This window comes from Sylvia atricapilla, chromosome 11, assembly GCF_009819655.1.
Source record: "Sylvia atricapilla isolate bSylAtr1 chromosome 11, bSylAtr1.pri, whole genome shotgun sequence".
Lineage (NCBI taxonomy): Eukaryota > Metazoa > Chordata > Aves > Passeriformes > Sylviidae > Sylvia > Sylvia atricapilla.
Window position 1 is genome coordinate 4097314 of NC_089150.1, and position 13655 is coordinate 4110968.

Sequence of the window (13655 nt, forward strand, 5' to 3'; positions counted from 1 at the left end):
CAGTAGCAGACAACTCCACTTGGCGTTGTTGCTTGTTTTACTCCTGTCTCAGATGACTAGGCAGCATTTCGGAGATTTTAAGGCAGTGTGTTATTGCAGTATCTGGGATGAAATTACCACTTACAGATGTAGAGGTGACAATCTGACTCCCTTTGGCTGTGGAGCTCTGGTGACTTGGGCAGGCTGGTGGTGTGGGGTACCTTCATTACACTGTGACAGCCACCAGAAATGAGCATCTGGCCCTGCCTTGTCATTTTTCCTCCTTCTCTTTTTTTAAACATCTGCTCGCCTGATTGTTTTCTGGTTTTGTTATTTTTTGTTCCTTTTTTTTTCCCCTTTTCTGTGGCTCTTTTAATTTGTGGTGAATGTGTATTTAATGTAAGTAAGATGTTAGCTTCTGTCTAGTTTTTCAGCGAGCATTCCAGTAATTACTGGAGTACCTTTGAATGCTACAGCTGCTATTTCTAAGTTAGGGAATCACATTTTCCGAGCATTTATAACTGAACTCACATGGGTAAAACTTGGCATTCAGATTGCCGTCCCACATATCTTATTTTGTCTTGATCCTTTAAGTTAGTGTTCAGCTTTGTATTTGATTAAAATGGTAAAAATGGCTTCTTGCTGCTTTGGGTGGGCTTGCAGTGGTGTTGTTTGATGAAATTGTTTTAATTTTTTTAAATCCTGGTGGTTTGGGCCCTGAAATTACTTATGTTTTTGACTACTGCTGTAGGCTGGTGTCTCTTCTCTTTTTTTCCCCTCCTCTGTCTTCCTTAGCCCTTATTAGTGTGAATCAGTCACTATTATTTTAATATTACTTGGGTTTTTTTATATTGCGTCTCTAAGGAACTTCTCAGAGCGTGGTTTGATCCTTTCTGCTGATGTCAGGCAATCTTTTCATGCCAAAGGATGCTGGCTAAGGCCAGGCTTCCCACCCCGTGCCCTCGGTGCTGTGAACTCAGTTTTTCCAAGTGCTGCTGGAAAGCTGTGTGCCGAGTTCCTGCTGATTTTCAAAGATTTCAAAAACAAACCACTACGGTGTTAAATTCAGCTTACCTCTTCATCACAAATAGATGCATTCTGTCCACAGGGTTGGGAGGATGCCCCTGGATCGGCTGCACTGGTGGCAGTGCTTTGCATTATTGGAATGCTGTGTGGATTTGAGGATGTCCCAGTGCTGTCGTCACAGCTCCAGCCCAGCAGCTGCTCTGCAGCATGAACTGGCTCGCTCTCTTTTTCTCTCCCTTTCTTCCTTTTCAAGCTGTGATGTCTGGTCCAGAGGAAATGCGATTTTTGCATTTTTTTTTGTCTGCTCAGAAAGTGTTGGGGTTTTTTTAGGTTTTCTTTTGGTGGTGTTGTTCTTGTTTTTTTGTGTTGTTTTTGAAACCGTTTTCTGGCGCTTACAAGTTGAAATGTAACAAAGGGAAAAAAAAAAAAAAAAGCCCAGAGGAAGAGATCTGAAGTTTGACCTCCAAATACACTTAGTAGATGTGGTGGAAGTTACAGAGCTTTTCTGTGGAGGAAATAAGGTACAATGTGTGGTTTGTTTCTGTGAGCAGGTATGCCAAATGTAGGGCAGATGAGTTAACAATAAAACCTAAAGTGATTGATCTGGCAGAGCTAAGGACTTAAATAAATGAAATTATTTAAAAACACAAATTCTGTGGAAAGGTCTCAGTCCTACAATAAAAGTCTGAGAATACAGCTGGACTTAATTAACTACTAGTATTAATTTATACCACTGGTATCAGTAATAGTTTTATATCCATTTTAATATTTGAGTTGCTGAACTCTTGCTTCTGGTAAATATTTCTTTTATTGGACAAGTAAAATGATATTTCACGTGTAGTTGTGCTTTGATTACATACATTCAGGAGAGAAACATATACAAACTTGGAGGATAGATGGTGGAGTTCAGCTGGAACTGTGGTTTTATTTGCATGTTACTGTAAGTTGGTATTTATAGGCCCTGCAGTACTTGGTGCTCCCTGCTGCTGCCATGGGAGGTAGCTTCAGATGCATGAGCCTGGAGGAACACCCATTTCTTTCCCAGGATCAATGAGGTCAGGAAAAGTTGTGCCCATGTATAGAAGACTGTTTTTAAGTGGCTGTTCTAAATTAGAATAAATCTGTGTCCCACCATTTAAGCTTTGAATGCACGGCCAATACCACTTGCTAATTTAAACAAGCAGCATAATAAGCACAAAAAAATATATATATATTTCAGAGAAAATACTTGGAGAGTTGAGGCATTAATTTAGACATTAGATTCACTGTATACAATCTCTTTCACGGGGGTTTAAAAAGCATTATTGTCACCCTGAGTACACTGGAATGAAGATGAAACAGCATCAGGGAATGACTGTCCTGTGAGCTGTCTGCAGGATGCTCACGGGCAGAAAATGACCCAGAATGGGGTCTGTGGGTGCCTGGTGGGGTGGGTTCCCTACCCCAGGACCTGCAGGGAGAGCATCCAGACAGGACTGTGGATTTTGGCTCACGGGCGTTTTCAGGATCGCTTAAACTCGGGGAATTCATAACTTTGGAATTCAGCAGATCTGCAGAGCTCCGTGCATCTGCGCCTCCGCCAGCGCACGCCGGCTTCCTGCCGTCCTCACCCTGAGCATCCCGGGCTGGAAACCCTGTGATTAATGGCCCCACTCACGGCTTTGGGCTCCCAGCATCTTATCAGCAGCCCCGGGAAGGTGAAGTCGGTCGTGGCTGGGAGGGAATGGCAGTGCTGGGTGAGCCCAGGCCGGGCTGGGGCGGCTGCTCTGTGGTTTGTTGTGTCTGGTTTGGTTCCTACTTTTCGAGTTGCAGTTGCATTTGGTCATTCGAAGCTTATTTTCCTAGTCTGGCCAAGCCAGCAGGATCCCCGTGCGCTGCAGGGGAACATAAAACATCAGCCTTTAAGCTGGAGTGCTCAGTAGATAAGGATTTTAAGACTCTTGCATCATGCGCTGTGTCTTATGGGCTTACTTAGTATACTCCATTTGATTTAATTTAGATATTGAATAAGGAGAAACACTTTAAAAGCCAGAAAAAGTACTGCACGTTGTAGCGCCTCTTCTTTCCCCATTGCCTTAAAGACAGATGGCCGGGAGGGCCAGCTTAGGCTGTGATTACATTTATTTAATTGTAGGCAGTAATAGGGTGTTTTCAAACTGCTTAAAAATGATGTTACGCCTTATCTGTGAAGGGTTTCAAAAAGCCAGCAAAAATTCCTTGGGCTTTTGTTTCTTTTCTTATTTTCCATGACTAAAGGTAAAGAATAAGTTTTCAACCTTTTCAAGGATTAGGAAATGTGCAAAATTAGTAGATTATTTCAGTTGGGGGCATGAAAGTCAGTGGGTGACTCTGCCAGTGGTCTTCCCCTTCATTTCCCATCCCATAAATACAAATACAAACTGGAACCGAGTTGCTGTAAATGTTGCTTGAGCACTGCTGGGTAGCCATTTATCCTGCTTAAAAGAGTTGGTTTGCTGCATATTTGTGTTGGCAGGATTGGAGAAGGCTGGGGAGCAGGAGGCGCTGTTGGATGGTGTTCCCAGGAAACTGGGTGACCCTCTGGATGGGGTTTGCTTGGCGTGGCAGTGCTGCCTGAGGGGCTGGTGGCCATGCTGGTGTCACCACCCTGCAGGAAGCTGTGACAAGGGGCTGCTGTCTGTGCACAGTATAGATTAGCAGAGTAGCAAATATGCCACAGAACGTTTTAGTGCAGCAGTGAGCGGGGAGCTGGCAGGAGAAGTGAAATATTTGCAAGTCGTAAAGGAAGCGGGTTCAGGAGTTCTGAGGTGGGGTTGGGATTGTTTGCAAAGATTCCTCGGCTGGCCAAGATGCTTGTGCTGGATTTCATCACTGTAACAAGCCTGCCTTTCACTAAACACCACAAAAAGTGCCTTTGGATTATAACAGATTTGCATTTATTATTTTATGGAGCATATATTTAGATAAAAGTTCTTGGATTCATTTATATATATAGATAACTTTGCATTTGAAAGTATTAGTTGTTGCATGAATCTGCACCACCCTGCAGTAATCGCGGCTGCACGTTCTCTCTCAGTCAGTGAGAACCTGGAGGATCTTCAGAGTGGGTGAAAACTATCCCAGACACAGGTTTAAAAAAAGAAAGGGGGAGAGGGGGAAAGGGCAAAAGAAAAACAGGCCTCCCAAAAGCTGTGGTGGAACCCGGTATTAGCAAATGCTTCTAGGAAGTTTGACTGAGAGCCATATGGCAATGTGGGGAGTATTATCCATCGCTCCAGAAGTTGGTCTCTGAATCAGCCTATTGACTTCAACAGCACTTAATCATGTGTTTTAGCTCTTCTTTGAAAAGGCTTGCATTCCTGAATCATGTCCTCCGATTTTAACCACTAGACGGTACTTTGTTGTGTGGTAGCAGACAAGTTCAGTCATATTTCTGTGACTAAGTTTGCAAGTTGTGACTGCATCACTAGTGAAGTATGCTGATGAATATTCCCCTTCTTATCAGAATCCAAACATTTGCCGCTGTTCCTGAATTTTAGGGTGAGATTCAGTCACTTCTGGGAAGGAGTTGGTGAGATGCTGTGGGATCCTCTGAATGTTCTGTGTTCATCTGTTGCGTTGTGGATGCTGCAATGGAAACAAACAGAGGCAAAAACCAGCGATCTCAAATTACTGCCTTGAATTCTGCTTTCAAAATCCCTGAGTGCTGGTGGTGATCAAGCCCATAAAATAAACCGAGAACGAGTCATGCGGGTCCAAATTTGGATTGTATTTGAAGGGACTGTGGAGCCTCAGATGTGGCTCTGCTGTGCCAGGGGTGATTTGGACTCTGGTGGAAGAAAAGGTGGGGTTGTGTGTCGTTTTGGGATGCACTGATTTGTGTCCACGGCATGCACAAGTGCCCCCTGCACAGGTGGAGCTGCCAGCAGCCAGGTCTGGTCCTGTGGGCTCCATTCCCACCTGTCCCAGAGCAGAACTGCAGGGAGGATTTCCCCCTTTCTGCTGCAGGACTTCCCGGGGATTCCTGCTCTACTCTGTCCGTTATTAAAAGAAAATTCAGGGCAAACCCCTGTGCCACTACCTGGCTTGACACACAGAGTGCAAAAATCCCTGTCCCTGCCCTCTGAGACCTGGTCAGGGGTGCGTGGGCTTTGCTTTCATCCCTAAGATTCATTATATTTCAGCAGAATTTTTTGTCTCACCTTTCTGTGTTTTTACAGCTAAAGCAGTTTTTACTTCCCAACTTTCAACATCTGGAATTCGGTTTCGGTTTATTAAAAAAAAAAAAAAAAATTCATAATCCGCAGTCTGGATGAAACACCAATGCCTTTGTATTTGTCCGCAATTTTTAGTTTCAATTTTGTATCCTTGGTAAATGCCAGAAGTCCCAAGTCCTTGCATGTTCAGTAGCTGCCGTTCCTTAGGCTTAAACCATTTTTTTTTAAATTTTTTTTTTTTTTCTGATGGACACTTTTCTAATTGGGGATAATACCAAAATGATTAATCAAATTAAGCAGGAGAGCAAAGTGGCTGGTGCACAAAGCTGTGTATTGCTGCTGGGTTCAGCAGCGAGGTTCTCTCCCTGTAGCTGCAGTTCCTTAATGGGCCTCTTAGGCTCTGTTGTTTTTTTTTTTTTTTTTTTAATAAGGTGCTGTGTAGATCCCATTGACTTCAGTTGTTGATTGGGATGCCTGACAGCCGGGAAATTAAGCCCCTTCTTTGTGACCGAGCTGGAGGCCAGATTTTCAAGGATTTTCAAACGCTTAGCGCCCACAATTGGTGTTAGATTTTTTTTAATTTTTTTTTTTTTTTTTCAAAACTTCACTTCTAATTTGGACATATAAATAAAGGTGAGAGATTATGATACTTGTAGCAACTGGTGCTGCTGGGATATAATGAAGTTTCTTTAGCAGGACCTGAGTAATGAGCTGCTTACTTCATTGTCCCAGTAAGTTTTGTTCTTCTGCATTTCTGCCTTGTTTGCGGGTGCTGAGCATTCCTGTATATTCTGCTCCTGGAGGAGAAACTTCCTTGCTTCAGCTGCATTTTTTCTGTGTTTTTCTATAGTGATTGTGAGGGACAAGGAGGGGGAAGAATGAGTTGAGTAAATTAGACAACTGTTGGAAAAAAAGGGGGACATGCAAGATCAAGTGTTCTACTTGCGTAATCTGTTTAACACCGGCGAGCCTCGGAGCCTTGTGGGACACGGGAATAAAAGGAACATCTGTGCAGGCCACATGGCATGCTCCGGAGGAGCCCTCCATCCCAGGCAGCTCTGCTCTATTTGCAAATAAAAGCTCCAACCAACATCAAAAAGTTGAGGTGGATCCCAGCTGAAAGGGGAGAACAAATGTTACCACTCGGCGCAATGAGGTTCCCCTTGCAAGCAGACTTTGTGGTCTTTTTAGGGATGCTTTGGACATGTGTTTCCAATGCAGTTTATTTAAAGGGGGAGAAAAAGGAGGAAAAAGGGAAAAGGTTACTTATTTTGGAGAAAAAATTGTCTGTATTGAAACATTTTAGCTGATCATCTCAAGCTGCAATCAAAATATATTAGGTAGAAATAAGAATAAGGATGTCAGGAGATTTTTGGGGGTATATTTTGTTTGATTGGTTTTTAGCAGTTTTTTGTTGTTGTTTCTTTTTTCTTTCGTTTTTCTTATTTTTTTCCATACCTGGATGTAGACATCCTGACATCCCAAGGCTTTCCTGTCTGATCTTACTCCCTTTATTTTGCTGCTGGTTCTGGTGGCTGATAAACAGCTCCATGGTTAGGCAGAGCCCTGGGGAGCTCCTCTGGCCTCACTCCCCCAGGATACTCGCCAGAGGGGAGGATAAACAAGCCAGCAGTATGTTTTATTTCCATTTGGAACCTGTTAGAGTGCAAGGACACATCTAGTTTGGGGCTTTGGATTCTCTAGACAGGCTGTATTGTTTTTAACAGAGTCATGTATCAGCAAGCCTGGTAATCTGTACCAAGAAGGCACGTATTTTTTTAATATGTAAATAGGAAAGGATGGTGTTCCATCTTTATTCCAATGTACCCAGGGTGGCAATAAAGCTTTTTAAATCCCTGTGAAACAGATTGTATATGGCAAAATTAATGTCTCAACTCTCCAAGTATTTTCTCTAAAATATTTGAATTTTTGCGTTTATTATGCCGCTTGTTTAAAATAGCGAGCGATATCAGCCGTGCATTCAAAGCTTAATTGGTGGAACACAGATTTATTCTAATTTAAAACAGTCACTTAAAAACAGTTTTGTATATATGTATACATGGGCACAACTTTTCATGCAGTTGTCTGGTTTGGAGCAGTCTCTTAGGCACTGATGTACAAGTTGAACCTGTTTTCTTTTGTGCAACATGGCTTTGAGAAATCATTAGCTAAAACAGGGTTCTGTAGTTGCAGTGCAGTCAGTAAACAGCCTGACATGAGTCGTGCCTGAGATGATTGAAGCTCTGCCTTTGATCAGGCCTGGATTGTGCCAGATACAGTCCCGAGGTGTGTGTCCATGCCTGTGTGGATGTATTCATGTGTTGGTGAAAGCTGCTTTAATGAAAAATTGGCCAGGTAGCAAAATAACCTGTCCATCAGCGATTGCCACAGCAGGATGATGATGGAAGAGCAGCAAAAGGAACTGCAGCCATGTGCTCATCCGTGTCACCCTCCCCTGGCAGGGCATGGGGATCTGGAGATGCTTTGGATGGTTTTCCTCTTTTTTTCAGTCACATTTATCATTTGTCTTTATTTCCCCAGCCCCTTTCTGTCTCGTCCTGTTCCTCGCCATCGTTTTGTGAGGACTTTTCCTCTGCCACCTGCTTTCTCCTTTACCCTGGGCTCTGTTCTGATGCCCTGTGTGGTGTTGGGGGGATGTTTTGCAGTTTTGGGGGGGCTGATGTAGGTCACCTGGCCAGATCTGTGTAGCAGTCCCTGACTCGCTCCAGTGGAGCATGGGAATTCCAGATACTTTCTTGTTTTGCAGCAGCTTGCTGTTTTCTCACAGTGCACCTCTTCTCATTCCCCGTGCACGCTCTGCTGCCTCTCAGGTGTGTCCTGCCCTTTGCACACCGTGGCAGCCCTTGGCATGGATGGCATTTCCAGCCTGTGCCACCCAGGCACTCTGGGCTGTGGTGCTGTTTCTTTACAACTTAAACTCTTGACAGCTCTCCAGTGCATCAGGTGCTGCAGCCAGTTTTGCAGTATAATGTAGGAAACGATGCTCTGGGTTCCTTCAAAAGCCCCAGAGGAGCAGCTGGACCCCAGAGTGGAGATGCACAGAGAGGGAAAGGTGAGGGACCTCAAGCTGATGAGATGAAGTCCACAGTGATCTGCCCGATTGTCTGAGCTGTGTGCCTCTGCCTTTGAGATTTAAATAGTGAAATATTAAAAGTTGTCTTTCAAATCTGCTCAATATTACGAAGATTAATTTTTGTTGGGGGCAGATTAATAGGTTTCCTATTCTGATTAATACAGCGATAATAAAAACGTTGTGATTGCTGGAATTAATGAAGCCCAGATTCCTGTTTCAAGGTTTGATTGACTTTGTACTTGAGTTATGCTAAAGCTGCTGCATCTCATTGCCCCTTATCGAGCTGTGGCCTTCGAGGAATCTGCTTCAGGTCTGTGTTAGAGGGCTGATTGGAGGCCCTGTTAAAAATCTTTTGGGGAAGAAGGTTTGCCAAAAACTGGTCCAGGGTTTTGCTCATGCTGCAGCAGTATTAAGAGTTTCTGTGTCTTTAACCCAGCATGCTATTTTTGTGGAAGTTGTAGAAGAGGAGTGGCCAACTCAAATGTGTGGGCACATCATTAAAAGCTTCAATTTGTCAATGCCAGATCGAACTGGAGTGTGTGGGTAGATCATTAAAGGCTCGAGTTTATCAGATCCGATCTATAATCTGTTCCTCTCACTCCTCCACCCTTCCCCCCAGCAGTATGGGTTGTTTCTCCAGGTTCTCCAGCGCTGAGGTCCATGGAAGTGCCTGAGCTGCCTGTGTGCCCCTGGGCTGTGCTGGGCTCCCTCCTGGCAGGCAGCTGCTGTGCCCTGAGCCAGCTGCTCTTGGAGTGAGCTGATCCAGTGGGTTTGGAGGCCACCAGTGGGGCAAGCCCCAGAGTTAATGCCATGAGAACTCGTGTCTTTGGGAGCTCTCTGCTCCCATTAATCCAAGGGATTCGAAAGATGCAGGTGGGGCTGGGTGCAGAAGGTACATGGTGATCATGTAGGCTTTGTTCCCTTGGGAAATCTGGCTGAAGAAATGTTTTGTGGAGTGAGGTCAGTTTTTGATGGCGTAAGAAGCATCCATTTCTCCAGGTGCACTGTCAGAGTTCAGGCCGAGCTGGATGGAATGTCTTTGCCTCCTCCCTGTACTGCTTCTTCTTCCTTGGGTAGGAGCTCTCTCAGCTTCCAAATCTGCTTGTTGGCACAACGGTGCCAAGTTAATTCCTTGAGTTGAAGAAGGATGTGAGGAATGATCTGCAGGTGAGGACAGTGCTTCTGTACACTGTAGCCCTCATCTTCTGCAGACCATATATATTATTTAGACGGTAATTTTGCTTCAAAAGTCTCAAACATTAACTTTTCTGAGCAAGCATTAGCTAAAATAAGCCTCGATTCCTCATCTTCTAAAGAGACCTAATGATACTTTCCTGCCCTACAGATGCATCATGGATAAAGATTAGTTGAATGCTGCGGTGCAGCAGGTCAGCTGGAGAAATCTTGTCCCAACATATGCAGATGGAGCTTTCTGCTCAGCTACAAACCCATCTGCATATCTGTCATCAAGCACAGCAATAAAGCAAGGCTCAGATGTGTGTCTCTGACACTGCTCCATTGCTTTTCTCAAGTGCTCTGCCCCTCATGAATAAAATACAACCAATGCAAGATGCAGGTCACTTTTGGTTTGCAGGTATTTCAGAGTCTCTGAGAAAGAAGTATTTTTTAGCATAAATGCTGTTAAAAAAAACCAAAACCCTTTTGGGTCTATTTTTATTGTGTAGCACAGTTTTGTAATAGGGTCACACAATCCCTATATTTAGATTTCTGAACCCTTGTGATCTTTGAGCCGTTGCGCATTCAGCAAAGAACGGGAGAAAGCCCCAGGGCCAGAGAAGTACCTGGGTTTTGTCTTACAAAATTTCATGCTGTTGTTGCTAAGACAGAAGCTTCCAGATGTTCCTCAGGAAGGCTGCAGTGGACTGCCAAAATAATTAACTCCATGAAATTAATTTGGGGAGGGCAGTACTTGCCTCTGTCAGAGCGCTGGTGGATGTGGGAAGGCTGGGAACAGCCGCTGCCTTGGGGATGCTGTTGGGGTGAGGACTGAGGAATGAAGGGCTCAGAAGCACCACAGGTGACTTTTGCTTCTGTGCCTTTTGTTCTTCAGGTTTTTCCAAGAGGTTTTTCTCCATTGCAAAGTTTGCTTTGTCCCCTGGGGTTTGTGCTGCAGGTCCCTGTCGTGCAGAGGTCCTGGGAGCAGCGGCTCTCCCAGGTGTTGGTGCATCCATCAGGGCAGAGTGTGCCCTTCCCCAGCTTGGGCAGGCACCACAGCTTCTGTTTAAATCCCATGTGGTTTCATAGGTGTGATGCAGAACAGCCCTGGGAACACCTCTGGTTGTATTTCTGTATATGAGTTGTTACTCAGTGTAGATAATTTATCAGTGACGTCATTATACATCTTATTTTAAAATACCCTTATTAGTAAAATGGATGTTTCGTTTGTACAGTAGCTTCCTCTGAGCTAAGCTTAAGCTCAATCTGTGTTACTAATAGCTGGGGAAAAAAACATACTAATTGGTATTTCTTAACTGATGTTTGCAAATTTTGCCTTTCCACCCTGAACATCAAATAGTTTTTATGTGTTTCTCCTTATCTCAGAGGAAAGATTAATGCTAACAAGAGATTGTACATTTTATTAAGGTTTTATCAGGATGCAGTGAGTGAAGACAGAGAGTAAATAGTTCAGAAACTCAGAGAGTGTTATATTTTGATAATGCAAAGTAGGTTAAAGTATCTGGATTTTGTGCTCAGTACAGTGTTTTCAGGCAGAATGTGGATTTGGATGGTGACACATTTTGGTATTTAGAAGGAACATAAGCTCTCCTGTCGGAGGAGCACGTTGCAAATAGAAAATAAGCATTTGTCTCTAAAAACCTTTCTTAATATTGTAAGTTTTGGTTTTATTTAAAGCCAAATAGAGTCTGCTGTGTGATAGTTTGCTACATAGACATGCTTCTGTAATGCTCCCCTCAGCTCCAGCATTTATAACCACCTTTTACTTTCAAAGGAAAACGATAGGCTTTGATATGATTCTAACTGAGTGAAGTTTTAAAACATGTTTTTGTCTTTCAGTCTCCTGAGAACATTTTTTCTGAGTGACTCCGGCTTCCAGACACATTTGCCATGAGAAGGGTTCCAATCCTTTCCTGTATTTGCCCTGAGTCATGAATGGATATGTGTGATGCCTGCAAGTAAAACTGGTGAGTTGTCAAGCCTGAGTTTGCAATAACTCTCACTTATTCTTTCTTGTAAATTATCTTTCCCTCATGTTTTTTCTTCTCTTTTTAATATGGTGGTGGGGGGTTGTATTGTCTGTGTTTAAAAGCAAGTCACCACTATTCTTAAAAAAACCCCAAAGAAACCTTCATTGTTATGAAATAGCAGAAATATCAAATATTACCTCTACAGAAAAAAATACTCCTTTCCTTTCGTTCTTCTTTTCATCCCCCTCAATCCTATGAACTGTGAGGTCTTTGGTGGTAAAACTGGAGTTCAGTCATTCAGGCAAAGCTACTGCCCAGGACAGAAGCCTTGCAGACAGGATCTAAACCAAGCTTATGTGGGCAATTCATGTCGTGATTAAATATGGATACGGAGAGGTCTCCTTGCCATCACGTGTCACATGATGGACTCCCAGAGGAGCCATTGCCAACAGATAATTAGCTCCAGAGTTTGCTGCACTTGCATCCCAGTGACAAAATGGTGTCACTGGTACACAGGAGAGCTTCACCTTGGTGCTGCTGCCCAGCCTGGGGGACCTGGGGACAAAGCGTTGAGCAGGTTGCTTTGATCAAGCTTGAGGGGATGCTGGAGTGAGACCCCTCCTCTGTTAAGGGCCAGCTGCCTTTCCCAGTGGGGTTAACCCCCTGAGAAGCCCCCTGATCCCTTTTGTGCCATTCAGGGGGTGGTTGTGCCTTTTCCAGCTGTCCCCATCCCCCAGGAACCTGGCATGAGGAGCTTTCCATGCCTGCTCCTCTTACCTGCCTCCTCCTGACTGCCTCTCTAAATTGGCTCTCTAAATAACTGGGGTGAGAGGAGGGGCAGCTTAGTTTGGGCAAACAAGAATCATCTCATTCTGCAGCAAAACTGGAAAGTCTGTGTAAGAAATCTTTCAAGCCCAGGAAATCTGCATAATTAAATTGTGTAGGAATTGGGAGCACAAATTGTTTTTTTAAATAAATTCAGGTTTCCATTATATATTTAATATCCCTTTGTGTGTTGGAAAGTGCATTTCAATTCAAAGATTATAAAACCCGGGAAATTCATACATCAGTGAATTGTGATTTTTTTTTTTAAAGTTTCCATTTTTTATTTTTTTTCCAGAGGTAGCATAATTACCATGTCATTTAGCAAAGATTATAATAGCTGTTCAGTTTTTACCGACTGGTATAGTAAACAGTTGAATAAACCCATATGGCAGCTCAAAGTGTGCATAGAGGAGAGGGATTCTTACCATTTCTTTCATGTCTGAATTACCAACCTCACTGATACGACCTGAGATCCCCAAATGGGGACCAATTCCAGACTTCTCCAGCCATGCAAAAATTTCTCACTGCTCTGTCGCATATGAATCAATTGATTTTAATCACGGTGGTTAAGTAATTAATTATTTCTTTGTGCCTATAAAGTATGCATGGGAAACGTGGGGTTATATGCAAGGTACATGCCTCGATTTAAAGCACTCTGTGCATTTACCTAATGCCTCTTTAGTAAATGTAAATAATGCCTGGGGTCGGAATCTCAATATCCAGGTACTGTTAAAGATTGAGGCTGGCATAGGTGAAGTGTGGCATCGCTGGGTGCTGTGACAGCCCCGTGGCACTGCTTGTAATGCCACTTTGTGTCTGGTCTCAGGGTGGCAAGGGGAAGGACCAGAGTGTTTCAAAGCATCCACTTGAAATACCAGGTTGAGTTATGGAGGTGTGGAGCTGTGGCCAACCAGCATCTGGAGTAAAGACAAAGTGTTCAAGTAACGTGCCCTCTGGATACCTTCACTATTAAAAAATAAAAGCAATGAGAAGAAGGATTGTTAACTCCCTCCAAATGCTGGCTTGAACAAAGAAAAAGACTCGCACTATTCCTCCTAAAACTCACTTACTTCCAGTTATCTTAAAATTTTCATGTCACATAATAGCTTTAAAATACCTTCTGAATGCATTAGACTCTCTAGGTGCTTAGGAAATACTGCAGAATAATAACACGAAATGACCAAGCATTGAGCATTCCCACTGGAAAGGAGCAGTTGGCCCAAACTGGTGCTTGTGTTCATCTTAACCCTGATGTACGACCAGCCCTCCACCATAATTCAATCAAGAGATGGTAAGTTGCCTAGCAATGTGCTGACTGCAGAGGGTACGTGTCGAGCTAATTCAGTTTTTGTTCTCGTTTTCCTTGAG

At 43.6% G+C, this 13655-nt stretch overlaps 1 protein-coding gene across 7 annotated transcripts in view; it reads left to right on the plus strand.

The window, feature by feature from the left end:
* FOXP1 (forkhead box P1) overlaps positions 1-13655 on the plus strand; it is a 391357-nt gene that overhangs the window by 33708 nt on the left and 343994 nt on the right. For all 7 annotated transcript variants that reach the window (XM_066327180.1, XM_066327184.1, XM_066327183.1 and 4 more), the window contains exon 2: positions 11332-11459. The gene's annotated coding sequence lies outside the window, so the exon portion shown is untranslated. The remainder of the gene's footprint in view (positions 1-11331; positions 11460-13655) is intronic.